The following is an 18265-nucleotide window of genomic DNA, read 5'->3' as shown; positions in this document are numbered from 1 at the left end:
TGAGAAGAAAAGATAATTAGTTCCATGGTTCTAGTTCTCTGTGACTTTGATTCAAGAAATATCAAACATCTACTATATGTAGGCACTGGTCTTGGGCCTATGGAACCACCAAAATGAATGAGCCACAGACACTGCCCTCAAAGCTCCTTCTGTCTAATGGAGCAGACAGATATGTAAGCACAAAATGGAAGATGGATTTAAGAGTCTGCCTAGAAGTAGGACAAGTGATATGCAGGGGGAAAATTGAGAAAGAAAAGACTAAGTGTGACTCAGGTGGTTAGGACAGCTTTTGAGAAGACTTTGTACTTGGTTAGAGCTTTGGACAGATTTGGGAGAGAACATTTCCTGGTGAGCACTCACAAAGAATTGAGACACAGAGGAGCTTGTTTGGGAAGAGACAAGAAGAACAATAGGGCTAGAGAGAAGGGTGTAGTAGAAAAGGAAGTTGGAATGGTAGTTTGGGGTTAGATTATGGGGGAAGACTGATGCTTTTCTCTGACTACTAATCGTTTTTAGAACAAAACCTCACATAGAACTGCAGAGACTCTTCCTTAATTGCTTTTCTTCAAATGCTCTTAGTCTTTAGAACAAGCACCATCTGATCAACAGTCTTGTCAAATGATGTTCCGTTTAACAAGATCCATTAAGGCACCTCAGTACTGCAAAGTCTATGCCATTTAACAATGGTGCATAGCTACGACATAGCCCTTAGAGTTGGAAACAACCACAGAAGCCACCTAGTACAATCTTGTATGAGTTTCTTATTGCTACTGTAACAGATTAGCACAGATTTATTTGCTTAGTACAACCCAAATTTACTCTCTTATAGTTCTACAGGTCAGAAGTCCAAAGTCAGTTTCAATGAGATGAAGTCAAGGTGTCCATAGGGCTGGTTCCTTCTGGATGATCTGAGAGGAGAATACACTTCTTTGACTTTTTTCATCTTCTAGCAGATGCCTTTCATCCTTGGTTTGTGGCCATTTCCTCCATCCACAAATCACATCCTTCCAATCCTTGCTTCCATCATATCACCTTCTCTGGCTCTGATTTTTTCTGGGTCCTTTTTATAACGACAGTTATGGTTACATCATAATTGTGGACTACATTTGGTCCACCCAATTAGTCCAGGATAATCTCCCCATCTCAAGATCCTTAAGCTAATCACATCTGTGAATTCCCCTTTGCCATATAATTTAACATTCATGGGTTTCAAGGATTAGCATGTAGACATATTTGGCAGGCCATTATTTAGCCTGCCACAAACCTCCACATTTTACAGAAAAGAGAGTTCACCCCCAGAGTGGTCTAAGGCCGTGCAAGTAGTTAGTGACAGAACGGGGCCCACATAACTCACTGTTCCTGACTCCCAGTTTTCTTTGCACTACATCATGATGTCAATCTTTCACACTTTCCATGAGGAATTGGTGGTGGTCTTTGAAGAACAGATTCCCTCCAAGGGAGGCTCAGTGAGGATCCCAGCCAACTGAGAGTGAGACTGACCAAGCTTATCCAGAGTGGCCATTTAGGAGCAATCTTCATCCTTAGTGTCACTGGGTAAGAACCATCCTGAGAGAGGAATAAATACTCTTTGTAGGAACAGAAAGTGCTGAGTGACTCTTCTTCCATTGAATGAACAAGAGATTGGGGGAAAGAGAGGAAAAAGTGTGCAAGAAAAGAGAAGAACAGAGAGGGTAGAAGGTAGAGAGAAGAAGGAGTATTGTGGTTCAGTAGAGCCAAAGAGAAAAGATAACGATAGTGATAAGATAATAATAATAATCATGCCACAGGTGCATGTGTGTGTAGGAATATACATATTTCTGAAACTAAGCATATCCTGAACACTTTCTCTTCATTAATGTCTAGTGTTTAGCTTCTATATCACCTTGTTTCTTTATGTGTGTGTATTTGCTGCTCATAATTTATATCCTTTACTGATTCATCCTCCTCAATATTAAGTTCCCTAGAGAGTAGCTATAATTTCCATCCCTCTGTACACCACAGAGCACAAGTAGGTGCTTTATAACCATTTTAATTATTGTAAAGATAATATACACAGTGCACCACACTACTATCATTAGGATTTTTCTTTCAAAAAAGTTCTGGAAAAATTCCAACCTAATTTTGTACTTTAACTGAAAGAAGAGCTTGAAGCTAATAAAAAGAGCACATTGTTTTTGAAACTAATAAAGAAAATGAATATTACCAAGAGGTAGCAAAGGCATATCGACGTAAAGTTGGAAAAGCAATGCAGGAGATGAAATGGAACATATAAGAGGCAAGGGAAAGTTTAAAAATTATTTTTAACTCCAAATGGAATAAGGAAAGGAGAATGTAAACTGTTTCTCCATTGTTATACAAGGAAGCACTGTTGACTGATGATACTAAAATAGAAACTTAAAAACTTTTTTCATCTTTACCCAAAAAGTGATCTATAAAAAGGTTCAAGCCACACATTAGTTAGAAGGGAAGTAAACCAAGTTGAAAGAATATGGACCATTATCAGTGTATTCACTTAGAAATACTGAGTATTTTGAATGTTAACATTTCTACATCTTATAATTTCCTAGCATCTCCAAGGTAGACAAGTTTTAGGGTACTGTTATTATTTGTTCAATACCTGTTAACAAATTTCAATACAGAATGGGTACTTAGTGAATATGTGATCATGATTATTAATATTAATGAAGCCCATTGAAAATATTCATTGTGCCCATATCAATAAACAGATATATTTAACTTGACATATTTGTTTATACTCATCAGCCCAGAATATATCAAAATGAATGTGAATCTAGTATATCACAATTTTGATTCTGAATACTTTATTTCAGGCAAATGCCTGACAGACCTACTCAAATGCTCACCATTGCTGCCCGTGGAAATTTCACCTATTCTTCATGGCCCAACTTAGTGGCCACCTCCTCATAAAAGCTTTCCTGGTCCTCTGAGTCATTTCTGCCTCTTCTGAATTTCTACAACGCTTTAGATAATTCACATTGTCCTCATAATTACATCATTGACTTTAATTAAAATGCTTTCTGTTAAGTCTATATCATCTGTTAAATTATACTCTTTCAAAGGCCAAGACTCCACTCATCTTCTCATTCTATACACCTGATGTGCTGTTACACATAAGTGAGCAATATACGTATCGACAGATATAGATAGATATAGGTAAGAATGAATAAATCCTGGCAATCACTGTTCTATAATAGTAACTCAGAATTACCTTCATGAGCCCTGTTTGATGCCCCACTGAATCATTTCCTCTGGATATGGGGGTGGGATCTGCAAATATATTATTATTAACAAACTTCACAAGTTATTCACATATGGCCTCCCAGGCACCTGGCACGAGCAGCATCTGGGAATCACTTATCAACAAGTCACTCAGACGTAAAATTCATCGTATTGTATGGTTGCGAGGAATGTTCACTATTAAGTATGGGTAATTGGCAGAGAATGGATAAACTGTTTTGGAGGGGAGAGAATACACGATTTCAAAAGTAAGAAATGGAATTTGTTAACCGGAGGTGAGATATGTTGGCAATGCAAGTAAAATCAGTATTCTGAGAAAAATCTGAGTCAGTTCTTCTTAGGAAGCCCAGCCCCATCCACACCCAAATGGAGTGTTAAATCAAGGCCACTTACTAGGCTCTAGAGTAGTATCTTTCCTGTTCTTTGTGACCCATCAGGATAATTATGAGTCATTCTCCTTCCTTTTCATCAAGATGTGTTACAATCATTTATCTACATGTCTACTCATTTAATGTCACAGTAAATATGAAGGCGACCCTTGAAATTCTAAGTATTAAATTTTCACCCCATTTTTCGTGTCGTCAATAGCTACCTGGAGGAATTTTTCATTAAAGATGACAACTTGAACCCTTTCGGCAACATAATAATATGTTAGTAAAGAAAAACTACAAAGCTTCAAAGACAAAAAACAATAAAAAACAGGAGAAGAAAAATCTGGTGACTAAAGATCTCAAGCTTTTTATGAGATGGAAAGAGGATGGAGACATGGTAACTGACTCAACAGAGATGGGCAGGTTGTCACCTAAATGGCCTCTAAACTAACGTTATTGATGAAAAGTGAGCTCATTCCTACCATAGAGCCCCTCAGAGGCCTAACATTGGAGACCCCAGGTTCTTCAGAAGGTGGGAACTTAAAACAAAGGAATTGGTTATATCATGCTAGTTAGTGACTGGACCCTTAGATCTCTTTCTATATGCTGCATATAACCTGTGATTAACTTCCACATGCACCGAAGGCAAGAAATTGGAGGTTTATTCTCAAGCAGCATTGAATGAGGGGGACTTCCCACGTGGAGATACCAAGAAGATGGGTTGAGATCCTGGGCTGATCATAGAGGGACTGGAAGTCTGCATACTGAATGGGAGGAACAGCCTCCCTCTTACACTCTATTTTTACCTTTCAGGTATTTACCTCGCAGGCAGAAGACAGAGGATTCCTCTTTGAGGAAAATGAATGCCACCTAAGAAGAGATTTCCACATCCTGGTATTTGGGAGTTTCACCCAAATTATCAGTTGATAAGCTCTGTGCTTACACACAGAGCATTTTAGTGCCTTGTTCCTAAATGTTATTTGAGGACTAAGGATTATCAAACATTCCAGGAAAGCCTCCAACACGAAAGAGTGAGACTAAATATATAAACAGAAAAGGAAAAAAAACTCAGAAATTGAGGTCATTTAGAAAATGGCTTCATTTTTCCACTTCACTCCATTTACTGCTAGCCCTGCCCCAGTTCTGATAAATGCTTTTTTTTTTTTTTTTGCCTTTTTCTTGTCTTTTTCAATGAAAGCATTCTTCTGGGGGCTCCTGTCTTATTTTCTGATGCCTAAGACTGTGCCTTGATAACCCACCCAGCACTCACTTCTTGCCAGCCCTGAGCTCTGCCCTGCTTTTATCACCATTCCTAGTCACACATAGGTCACCTGTCCCCAGTGCACTCAGTTCCAGACCCAGAAACCCAGCCTTGTAGCTTTGGCTTTGTTCCCTGCTCACAGTTTTCTCTGACCTGCCCACCTGCTCACAAGAGCTTAGACTTGCCATTGCTCTGCTCCATCCACCTGCTCTAATTTTGCTCGAATTTTCTTGGCCCTGAAGTTGTCTGTTGGCTGTCTATGCCTTCCTCTCTTGTCCTTCTCTGACCTTCAGGATGCCAACTGGTCTCCCATCGCCTACAGTTGCATCTGCTCCCTAAGAACTTAACCCACTTGGAGGGATATGTGTTTTCAGTTCCTGGCCCCTCTGAGGCTGAGCCATCCTACTGAGTCCTTAACCGAGAACTAAGTCTAAAATGGTTCAGGCACTTAAGAGTCGTCTACTACCTCCTACCTCAGGGAAGAGGTTGGCCCAAAGTTGCCTGTTAAAAGGACTCAGCAACTTGGTTGAAGGAAGAAAGGACCTCTATTATTCTGAACTCCCTTACTGCAAGCTAAAATTCTGATTGCCTGGGTCACTCTGTGGCATTGGTAGCAGTGGTGGAGACCTGCCCCACTATCTGCCTCCACCAGGTAAATCATGCTCTGCCAGCCCAGATTCCACAGCCACAAAGCCCTGACCACACAGTCCTGAGCACTTAGAGCTACCTTCTTCCAGCTTACCCGGATGCTCAGTGAAATCTCTGGGGATATCTCAGTTCCCAGAACTCCATAGCTGAATTATTGCTGCTGCTGCTTTGAATATTCTCTAAATAAAAATAATTAGATAAAAGGAAATTTCTTTGGAGGTGAATGTTTGAACGTAAAGAATCTCAGGATGATTAAAATGAAGGTTGATACATGAAAATACTCTCCCAAAATATATCTCCAAGTAATAGTCTTTGAATTTTTTATAGGTTCTGGAGGAAACAAAGGAGATTAAAAAACATTATTTAATTTTTTTGTACTTATCTTTCAGAAGTAAGCATTCTAGTCTGTGAGCCATCAAGGTGCCCAATAATGAGAGAAATTATCTTAAAGTGTAAATTGAAATGGGGAAAGTAATAGATACACCTGTGTTTTCATTATTCCTTCTTCAAAAGTCTTATTTCAGCATAACTTTTCTCATAAAGTTGAGTTCATATTTTAACCTTTGAATATTGCCTACTTAGATATTATAAATCCCTAAAAAATGGTGAAGTACTGTCTTTAGCAAAACACATTGTCATGATGCGAAACACGTGACTATAAATCAGAAGACTAATTTAAAAATGTTAATTTTAGTCCACCAGCTGATTGTTTTGGTTATGGATATATTTCTTGAATATTTCTGGTGCCATCCATGGTATGGAGGTGATTTTTTAAGGAATATAATAACACTGGTTAATAGTAAATGAATTACATAGAGAGAAAGCTATGTGCTTTCAAATTCTTTTCAGTCCTTCCTTTTAGTGCTAATATTTTTTTCAAATTTTTAACATTTGTTAATCTCCCTTTTCTTTTAAAAAAGAGAACAGGCCTCAGGCATAGAATTGTCCTACCTTCTGGCAGGAATTAGAATCACATTGTTATGTTTTTACTTACTCTTTAAAAATAATTACCCCTTGTTTATGACAAATGATGTTGTCATTTAATTTACGATTAGTTTATTCCAAGTATTAAGTTCACTGCAGTATATGGTATGAATACACTATATGGTACACAGATATGGTAAATATTGGGCATGTGGTAAGTTAATGATAGATACTTGGGAAACACTGGTTTTTGGTAAATGCTAGGTTTCTGAGTGTTTCTTAAGCTTGAATAGTTGGTTGATTTTTTGCACCGAACCAACAAATTGGTTGGTTGACGTAAGATAGCTACAATCCCTGCTGATTACAAACTTGACACTTATATTAATAAAATGCACTGGTCTGGAGGCATTTAGATCTAATGTTGGTTTTTGAAGGAAATAGAATCTTTCAACCCCCTGAAACAAACAAACACCTATTGGCAGCTCCTATCTATCTTCAAACTTGAAGGAAATCCCAGCAGCTGATCTCTTGGCATCAACAAGATCACAAATACAGTGCCATTAAGAGCAAGGACTCTAGTGGTAGGACTTGGTAAAAAATAATCATATGGATGACCAAGAATGCTTGTAAATTTTTAAAAATTTATTGTCCACCTAAAATAGTAAATCAAGCAATTCTTATACATTTTCTAGAGCTTACCACAAAATACAAACAACACTCTCCCACATAAATCTCAGATGTTTGAGAAACATTTGGCATAGTATTTACTCTTTAAAACTAAGAATTTCCCAATAATATGACCCTACAGCTGAGATAAAAGAGAACAACTGTTCTCCCCTGATGACAGATGAACATGTGCTAAGAAACCACGCTATGAGTTGGTACCACAATTAATGGTGCTGGTAGCACTGGGCTCAGTGGGACAGAGGCACAGAATAGTCAAACACAGGCCTTACAGAAAGAGATTGCAGCAGGGAGCTAGGCTAGGAGGATAGGATAACCAAAAGCCACAAATCAAAGTTATGGGGATTTAAATGAGGAAAATTCCTCATCCGTAGTGGAATCAAAACAAAGGCCTAGAAGAGATGGCATCTGAGAAGGGCATTAAGATATGAGTAGAATTTAGACAGCAGGGCTATTCTAGATGGATCACCCTCATCATTTATTGAGAATTTTCTCAGTGCCAGGAGATGGGGGGGAAATTAATACAAAAATAATAAAAGTCTCTGTTATAGAAAACCATATTGGTGGAGGACATTGGATGTAAAGAAATCGTTACTGTACAATGTGTTCACTGGTGTCATAGGACTCTTTAGAAGCAACTAGGGAGGAAGAAATTAGTTCTGTCTAGGGAATTGGGAAAGCATTTACAAAGGAAATGAGCTTTGATCTGGGCTTTGAATGATGAGTGGAATTTTACCAGATGGAAAAAGATGAGAAATATATTCCAGGCAGTGAGCACAACATATGACAATGCATGAAGACATAAAAGAGGGTAATGTGTTTGGGAAGGGTGAGACCCTTCTGTGTGGTTGGTGTGGGGGTAGGGTGGGGATGAAATGGAGTTTAATAGAGGAATTGTCTGAAAAGTCATGTAGGGACTCATTTGTGAAAGGCTACATATTCCAATGCTAAGGAATTTAAACTTCATCCTATACGAAAGTATTTTAAGTACAACAGTGCGGTTCAGATTTTTGTTTTTAGGAATATCACTTTGGTGACAGGATAGAGGTGAGTTCATGAGATATAACACACTCAAGAGAAAGTGTCTTGCATGGATGACACTAGGAGTGGGAAGTTTGTGGAGAACTGTAGAGGGCCTGGGAGGCCAGACTGAGAAGCTGGCACTGAGTTCTGCGACAGTGCTGTACTTTATGAAGATTGATGTGGAAAAGGTCTGTGGAACAAATTAGCACAAGGAAACCCCAGGGCTTGGATACAGCTTGAAGTCTACGGTGACAGCCTAGGCAGGAGACCTGCAGCAAACAACACTGGTCACCCATCCACCCTCCATTCCATCCTTGTTTCCTTTTTCCTGAGTCTTGGTTTTGTGCCTTCTCACCCCCACCTCCTCCCGGCCATGTCTTCAGAAGAGGAGGCCCCATCCCCTGCCCAGAAGATGAATCCATTCTAGGCTGAGTCCACAGAGTCCATTTCTAGCCAATGAGATATGAACAAAGTCCTTTAGGGGCCTTCTGAGAAACGTCTCTTCTCTTTTTGAAAAACAGACACAGAGGAAGGGAGAATCTTTTCTTCCACTGGAAGTTGTCTGTCTCTATGTGGCAGTCAGAACTGCCATGCCACCATGTTGCTATGATAAGAGGAGCTAGTCTGTGGACAAAGCCAATATTCAAGGAACTTGATTCCTTGAGATGATTTTAACAAACCTGGAACTGCCTTCAGACATCTTGTTATATGAGAAAAATAATTTTCTTATTGTTTATGTCAACATGAGTTGGATTCCTGACATATGCAGACAAAAGCATTCATACTAGTGCAAGAAGTAATAAGAGTTTGAATTAGAACTAAAGCAGAAGGAAAGTACTGGAGAACAAACACACAGGACAGACACAAATCATTACTGCAGTAGTAGGATTGAGGGTATTAAACAACTAACTAAATAGCCATGGAAAAGGGAGATATGACCGAGGTTCTAGGGCTGCTTGGGTCATTGGAAAAGTGGAGTGAAAAACCAGAAATAGGGACTTAAAAGATGAGCCAGTTTAGGAAAGAAGTTCATAAGTGAGATCTTATGCATTCATATTGATTGTGAAGTGAAGATGTCTACAAAGTTCAAGGTTGGCAAACTGAGAAATGAGGCCAAAAGCCAAAAATAGTTCTTTTTCTTGCCTTAGACCTGGAGGAATTCTTACATTATAAATGCCTGCTCCTTACTGCATCTTCTCCTATTAATTATTTATGTTTTTGTAAGTATAATTAATGCAATTTATATTCGTAACAATAATGGATAACACAAAATGTAATAAACAAGCAATTTCTCATTTGGAAATCCCATTGGTACTTTCATAATACTGATGTTGGCAGAAGTGTTCTGCTCTTACTGTAATTCACAGAAATGTGCCCATATGCATTATGGCAGAGAAGAAGCACATTCCTGGGCCCAAATATCTGCCCCTCCACTTGGTTAGCATTTGGCCCTAGCAAGTGCCTTCATTATCATGAAGCTCAATTTGATTAAATTTTAAATAAGTTTCATAAAACTTAAGCGGCAGGGTTTATGTTTAGCAATGGTAACTACAGGATGCACTTACATTTTCAAAACTGGATTCACCTTTATTCTTGAAGTTCTCAAATTTGTCAGCTACAGAGTATGACTACCTATTCTTGATTTCCATTTTAGTTTTTCCCCTACTGAGTCCACTGTTGTCCTGAGAACCTTTAGGTACCAGAGAGGAGGAGTTGTAAATCTGTCTGTCGAGCTCCAAGGCATGGTGTAAGCCATGCCATTTGTGCTGTAGGGTCACTGTGTCAAAAGTGTAGGCCCAGTTATCTTGTTTTCTCTTGCTCTTAATTGCAGGAATGAGCTTTCAGAGCTCTGGAGAACTCATTTCCTCAGGCTCCACAGTAAGCCTGTGGAAAAACCAGGACTCAGGAGTGTAGTGAGGCCATGGTAGTCTTGAACCTACAACAAGGGCTCCTGTTCAGCTTACCAGAGAGGCCACTATTGGGATATTTGGAACTCTTGCAAATAACATGCATTTTTGTTTTTCACTTGTCCTCATTCCTCATATGCATATCTCTTCCAGGAAGCTCACTAAGGGGAATTGATTAGGTCAAAATAGCGTCAGGACTTTTTTATGGTATTAACTAATCTCATGATAAGGTTCCACAAAACCTTAAGTAATATTTGTATGTTCTAACATTCAACAAATATTTATTGAGTACCTACTATGTGCCAGGCACTCATTTATGCTACCACAGATCTTTTTTTTTGTTTTGTTTAAATAGAGGCATTTATTTTGAGAAAATAAGTTGGTAATGCACTTAGGATCCATTTAATGCATCACCATTCAGAAGTTTTTGCTTTTTGGACCATCAACAAGCCTAAATCTAGGTTCTAGGTCTGCAGACTGCTTGTGAATGTAGAATCTTAGTAATTATTAGGACAAAGCACTGAGTAAAGTCAGAGAGTAAGGACTCTGAAACAAAAGGACTATACCTGGCTGACCCACCTGGCCCTTGCCTGTGCCTCGTAACCCTGGTCTCTCACCTACACACCAATGATCCAGGTGCTGCAAGAGCTCTGCCCTGCTTCTGATGATCAAGGTAGCAGAGACTGACAGAGGTGGACATATTTTGACTAGACACCAATCTTGACAGTGTCTCTAGATAATCTTGGACACTTAGGCACAGGCCCTTTTAATTTAGTGACGGCGAATCCCTAGCAAGCACACATTTTGCTTTGCCGTTTGTGTGTGTGAGCCGCCTGGTAATCACGGGTGTTAGCTGCCCTTAGACATCGGGAACACAGTGTTTCCACTTCACTTGTGAAGCTCAAAATTTTGCTTTTGTGGCAATAAATTCATTATACAAACTCCTACACACATTAGAAATATATGTATTTTTTATTTCAGCATATTACGGGGGGACAAATGTTTAGGTTACATATATTGCCTTTGCTCCACCTGAATCACACATCAGAAATATTTGGTCATTAAATGATTTACTGCTTTTTTTTAGGACCCCTCCCCCGGGGAGGGGGGTGAAGAACATATTCAGTTTATTTTCCTCTTCCTGGGAGTAGCCCAGTAGCAAATCTATATGTAGTGGACACACTTGAGTGTAAAGAAAAGGGAAAACCTCAATAGTTATCTCCCAACCCGCACCCCATACTTTCTGGGCGGACCTGGCTGTGCCTGGCTTCCCCTGTTACACACGCTCTCAAAGTTTAAGCTTGAGATGAGTAAAGCAGAGGAAAAGGGGGAGGTGAAGCTGAGACATTCGTTTCATTTATTTGAGTCCATTTTTTATCCACCTCTATGTAAACATCGTCATGATTATATGAAAATACATGAGTTTAACAAATGCATATTCCAGTCTAAGCCTTTATTAGCATGGAGATATTCTAAGCTGAGTGGGTTTCTTTGAATTTTTTTAGCCAGAGTTTCATGCTGAATATTAATATTTTGGAACAGTTCCTGGGAAATTGCACAGGAGCAAATCTGCTTCAATGTTTCATAGAAAATCTGTGTTTATATAAAATTCTAACTTCTTACTCCAGTTTGCAAAGCCCTGCATGAGCCAGCCTTGGTCTCAGGGGCCTACCTCACCTCCAATTTCCCTCTCTGCTGACCTTCTCTCTAGGCACACTGGCTTTCTGTCTTTCTTTTCCAACTCACCAAGCTGGTTCCTACCTTAGGTGCTTTGCAATTGCTGTTCTTGCCTGTACCACTCTGCCCCAGACTGTTGCATGGCCAATCTCTCCTGAGTGTGCTGTCACCTCCTCAGGTGGCCCACTCTGACCACACTACCACGGTGCTGTTTAACACACGTATAAGGTGAGACGCGAATGTGAGCCACACATGCAATGTTAGATGCTTCAGTAGCCACAGTAAAAACAAATAAAAGAGGCAAGATTCATCTTAATGCTATTTTTATTTAATCCAATATATCTAAGCTATTATCATTTCAACCATTAGTATAGAATGTCAATGAGCTATTTTACATTCTTTTTCTCATACTACAGTTTTGAAATCTAGTACATCCCTTACAGCACATCTGAATTTGGATTAGTCACATTTCAAAGGCTCAAGAGCCACATACAGGTGGTTAGTGGCTACTGTATTAGACACACAGACCTAAAACAAACTGCCACCTCCAGCCACCCCCTATCACATTACTCTGGTTTATCCTCATCTTAACACTTGTTAGTGTTGAAATTATCTTGCTTATTTACTTGAACATTATTTCTCCCCTCATCCTCTATCTGCCCCCTGCCCCTGAAATGTAAAGTCCAAAACACCAGGACTTCATTTCATTCTTTGCTGTATTCACAGAGCTTAGCACACCGTCAATTTTCAATAAATATTTCTTCAAAGTTAAACGAATGAAAAACCGATGTACTGTTAAAACAATGGAATCTGCATGTGGCTTTTGCTTTTTTAGCCTTCCCTTGCTTGGGCTGTATTTCAGACAGATGACATAATAATATCAACCCCACATGTGTGGCTCTCCTTCCCCTTCCTCATCCATGTCCTATTGTAACTATTCTGCACTGTCTGCATCCTACAGTTTTTCTGATACAAGGATGACTCATAAAGAGAAAGTACTTTCCAATCCACCTTTAAACCTATTCTCAAGTTAACATTCAACTCACACTTCGCAGGGGAAAAAAAGCAAACATCTGGACTTTCTCTTCTCACCCCTATTAACCATTACAGGATTTTCTCAGAAGGTAGTCAGGCTGTAACTTGTATTTATTATCCTTTTAGCCGGTGGGAGAAAAACCAGGATCTGTGATCAGTTACAGGCATTGGAAACTGCCAGGAGGCCTAGAGTCCTAGGAATTTCCCTCCATTGCGGCTCTGCAGCTGACCCAGACCTGCCTGCTACCGAAGCTCTGCGTGACAGTGGGCAACTGTTCCAGATCTTTCTGTGCTCATTGCCTCCATCTGTAAAAGGAAAATCACAATTATTGCTTATTTCCAGTATAAGGCCATAGAGAAAATAACTACGAATTACATTATGGCCAGGAATGAAAAGCATTGTTGTCGGCCAGACAAGGCAATGGACACTGACTTAGCACTTAAGCTTCCAAGTACAGATATTACAATAAAAACTTTTAGAGTCTTGGAGGGTGGGTCAGTATTACAGGCAAAGGGTAAAAAGTAAGTGGGGTTTGAAAATAACTCTTACTCTCTTACTTTCTACAGTTAGAGAAGTTTGTGGAAAGAGAAACGTTTCTGTAAGCTTGTTTTGGCATTTAATTTCATTGGGGTATACAATTACTCCTTGACCTAATTCAGTCTCTCCTTCCCCTGGTTATCTTTGCAATTATACTCCATAATCAGCCTGGCTCTGGTTTATCTGCAGAACCTACCAGAAGGGTTGTGAAACTTAAGAATGTGGGGTTTCAAATGCAGAAGTCATTCATTCAGTTAAAAAATTTGTGTTGCACTCCTGCTATGTACTAAAAACTAGAGGCGAAAACATAGGTAAGATCCTTGAGAGGCTTCCATTTTAGCAGATGATACATTCATTACACAACTACTTAATTGTTCAGTTACAATCATGATGGGTGCCTTGGAGAAGAGTCAGGTGGCGTGAGAAGATTTAATGGAGTCATGATTTGGATTCCCTGAGAAGGTGGCCTTTCGGCTCAATTCTGAAGGAGGAATAGGATTTAGCGGGCGATGAGGGTCAGGGATCTTTTTAGAGAGAGAGAAGCAGGTGTCAACGTGCTGATGAGGGGCTAGTGAGACCACAAGAGCCTGAACCCAAAGTCTCTGCCTTCTCCCCAGCAGTGCTAGCTATTCTATCGCTGGATTGAATGTTCCCCTTCATTCATTTACCTGACACTTACAGAATCAGTCCTTACCTGATACGTGAAGCCTCCAAGGTTGCGGCTTTTCCATGTGCTCTTAGCAGTAGACTGTCAAATCCTCCTGTCTTGAGATCTCTAGGCTGAGCCACTGCTGCAGTTGCAGACAATGGACACCAGGGGGCAGAAAGCATTCTCCTGCACTTGCTTCTGCAGACCATAAAATGGTGAAAACGTCCTTGGTATTAATATCCTGACCCAGCTTGTTGAATGAGGAATTAGCAAATGAGGCTACTACAATGGTTGTAGGCCATTGCCTTTCTAATCTTAAGCGAGCATTACAAAAGCAAACAAAACTCTTAGTGAGTTTATTGGGTATGATTTAATTCACTCTGAATTAAATGGAGAAGCATAACTAATGTCTTAATGAAGGTGTGGCAGTCACGTGGTAAAGGTTCAGAAAGAAGAGGCCATTTGAAGGGACCGCTCAAAATCTGGTACTGGGGAATGAGAAAGGACAAACAACATAAAAGCATAGTCCTCAGCTCTCTTCCAAGCCTGCTTCCACATAGGAATGAGAGCTAGGAGGAGATCCTAAGAGAGATGTAGAAAGTCTTTTGGGTGGGCCAATGCAATTCGACAGTTGATAAGCGATTAACAGGAAACCAATGCAACTTCCACCCAAATGAAGTTAGATGCAGTCTCACCAGGTTTATGCTAAACTTCTGGCAGCTGTGTTTCCGACACATGATAAATAATGATACCTCTGGGGCAAACAGAAAAATAAGACAGAGCTACTCATTACTACAAATTGGTCATGGACTGGGTAGTGTTAATCTCACACTGATCATGTATTACTGATCGCTGCAGATGGGAGTCTCATGCCAGTCACGAGTCAAACCAAATAATTAGCAGATGTCATCAATGCCAATCTGTTGATGTTTAAAAATGGAACAAGTGAATCAGCAAACTATTTAGGAAAGTAAGGCTGTGCCAACCATTCTGTTGTCGAGAGCCTTGTAAGGACAATCAGGTCTATGTGTCATCGAGGTCCCTCAGCATGACCATGAAAAATAAAATGGAAGCTTATATCTCAGGCATAACTATGAGAATTGACTCTGTTTATAAATATTATATTATGCAGACATTTAAAAAGTCTCAAACAGTATTTAAAACTAATTACTAGGGCAATGATTCTCTGTCATTATTGTCATTGTCACTGTCATCATCAAAAGCAAATGGCACTGCTTAAAATGAGACATGATCTCTTTTCTCTGGAAGCACATACTTTGATAATGAAATACTAATACACATGGATGTAGGAAACATAACAAGTAAGTATACATGAAACTAATATATAAAAACCTAAGACACACACTGTTAAAATAAGAAAGGATGGTATGATTTACAGGAAGTTAATAGACATACTTATTACATGACAAATATTGTGTTCAGCATTACTATACTTATACTTCATAGCAATCCTGTGGAATTGTGTTTACTATTGTTCCCATCTTACAATAGACTTAGGGGAGTGGAGTAATTTGCATAACAAGTAGCAGCATCAGATATGGAAATAAGTCTGTCCAACTCCGCAGTGGACCTTCGCTGATATTGATCACCTGGCATCCATCTCCACTTCCTATCAGCGTCTTCCATTTCCTTAGGAGGATTTGCTTTTCCCTCATTGTGAATAGTCCTGGTAGGTCAGAAAATTCAGATAATCTGTTCTTCCCCAATGAAGACAAAGAGGCTCCAGAAGTAGCCTTTGGACAGATTCTTCCTGTGGGGGAGATCTGGAAGGAAGATCTTCTAATATCTAAGCCTGGTCTGCTGGACTTTCTCTCCTTGATCTTGGTACAGGGTGGGAAGAAACTGTCCCTGCCAAAAGTCTCTCTCCTGATTCCTGTCCTCCTTCTAAACTTGGATCTCCAAACTTCCATCAATTTGATGATGTGTTGTGCTCACCAATGTCCTTCTAAGAAATTGAACCAGAGTTGCTCATACCAAAGAGCCTAATGCCTCAAAGTGAATGCACTTTCAATTCCTCCAAGCACCAGTTGTGCCAAGAAAATACAGTATTTTTATTTTACTTCAAATACTGAAATAACTTCACAAACAATACATTTAGGTAGAGCTCCTTGCCATAAAAAGAATAAGTTGTAAATCAAAGCAATGTTGACCTTCATTTTCATTGCAATCATTATTTATATGTAAATTCCACATATGGAGTTTGTTATGCCTGTGCAACAATAGCTTATCTTCTAGGTAGATTAGAATTATTTTAGATTACCACTTGTGCTCTTTTCTAACATGACCCCTTTCTTTGTAATACAAAGGTAAACACCAGCAACTGTGTCTACATTAGGTCAATTCTGAATTTGTAGGTAATGTACAGTAATTGCTTTTATTAACTGAGTCCTTACCAAGTGTCACAAACTATGCTAAACTCTTCACATACAGTAATTATATGTGGTAAATGTTATTATCCCATCTCACACATGAAGAAGCTGAGGCTTGGAGAAATTAAATGACTTTCAAATAATAGCACACCTAAGAAACTGTGAAAGCAGCTCTCAAACCTGGTCTGTCTGAGCCCAAAGCTTCACATGTTCCTACTAGGTTATTCTACTCAGCTGCTCCACTAAAAGGTAAGGTTTTTGTCCTCATCATAACCATTCAAGGTGGGCTTCATTGGCACCAATTCGCAGGTAAGAAAGCAAAGACTAAGAGGAGTTAAGTTCCTTATTATAGTCACACTGATTCTAACAGAGTCAGCTTGTTTTGAAGAGGTCTTTGTAATTTTGAAGCCACACTGCACCACGCTACCTCCCTGGGAAGTTTCATGGTGTGTAGATTAAGTAAAAGCACAGTCACATCATGTGTATAAAATGATTAGGATTCTCCCAGTGCCTTGCCTGCTCCCAAGAATGCACTTTCATCAACTCTCTGGATTCTTTTAAGCCATTAAGGCACAATAGTAGATGCTCAATAAATATGTGCTGATTCAATAGAACCAACCTATTAAAACAATAGTTCTCATCTAATGTTCTTTGGCAAAACAGAGAATTTGGGAGTGGAAAGGGAATTTAGAGGGGTGACTTATTCCCATTATTTTATCCCAAGGAAGAAACTGAGGGTCAAGACTTGCCCGAGGTCCCAGAATTTCTGAGTTGCAAGCAGGAAACTAGGGTGCAGGTCTCTAGATTCTCGGGTGAGTGCCCTTTCCACAACAAGATACTTCCTCCCCTGGGCATAATTTAGACATAGAGCACAAACTAGTTTAAGAGAACATCAGTGGCTTGATTAGATAGTCAAGTTTCAGTTCTTTAAAAAACATTTTCATGTGAGTGCATTTGCCCACTCACATTTTTACCTCTAAAGTTTCTGTAAAACTGCAAGGTATTCCTCTAGTGCTCAGCTCACTAAGTGATCGCCCCCTCTCCCTTCTCTCCCACTGCTAAAGAATCTTAAGGAGATCTTGATTGGCAGCTTGCTTCAGTCGACCCACGCAGTGCGCGGAGCTCCCACCCCCATCCCTAAAACACTCTTTTTCAGCCCTTGTATTTGGTATATATTATCTTCCATTGCTCTCTCACACTTAGATAGGAGTTTTGCCAATTCCAACATTCCGTGTCTTTGTTCTTTTCCTTGTATAGCACCTAGCACTGTGGCAACAAAAAGCTGAGGATGAAGGAAAAGTAGTTGACACAGGCTCACAAGAAAACTTAAGCATCAAAATTCAGTCTTTTCATTTTTTTTAAAAAAGCATAATGCAGTTAAATATATCTGGTGACACAGAAGGACTGGATGTCATTTTCTTTCTCCCTAACATTTCTTCTAAAATGGGAGGCCTGTGAAACGTGGTCTGTAACCCACTGCAGGGTGGACAGAGACCAGGACTGATCCGCGTTAGAGGTTATGGGTGCTCTTCACACCTGGACACACAGGTAGCAGCTGGATGGGGAACTCCCTGGCTGAGAGCCAGCCACTTATTCTTTGCAGATGCTGTCAGCAACACAAATTGTTGCAAGTGCCCACCCTCATTCTTCTCCCCTTTTCTCCTGCACATTGTAAAGTCAACGGGCAGTCCTTTGACCATTCTGGCTCTTTCTCCCCTCCTTTCCTCAGCAGTCAGATGGCACTGGCGTGCCACCTATGGAGAATTGCCTCTGGCTTTAAGCCCAGACCAAGGGAAACTTAGAATTGGAATTTTGGGATGATGACTTTTGTTCTGATGCTTCCCAATAGTATTCACTAGAGACTAACTAGAGACAGATGGTTTGCAGCTTAGCACCATGA

Source organism: Lemur catta, chromosome 2 (genome assembly GCF_020740605.2).
Source record: "Lemur catta isolate mLemCat1 chromosome 2, mLemCat1.pri, whole genome shotgun sequence".
In the NCBI taxonomy this organism is placed as follows: Eukaryota; Metazoa; Chordata; class Mammalia; order Primates; family Lemuridae; genus Lemur; species Lemur catta.
The sequence above is the reverse complement of the archived record's forward strand: the minus strand, read 5'-3'. Positions refer to the sequence as shown.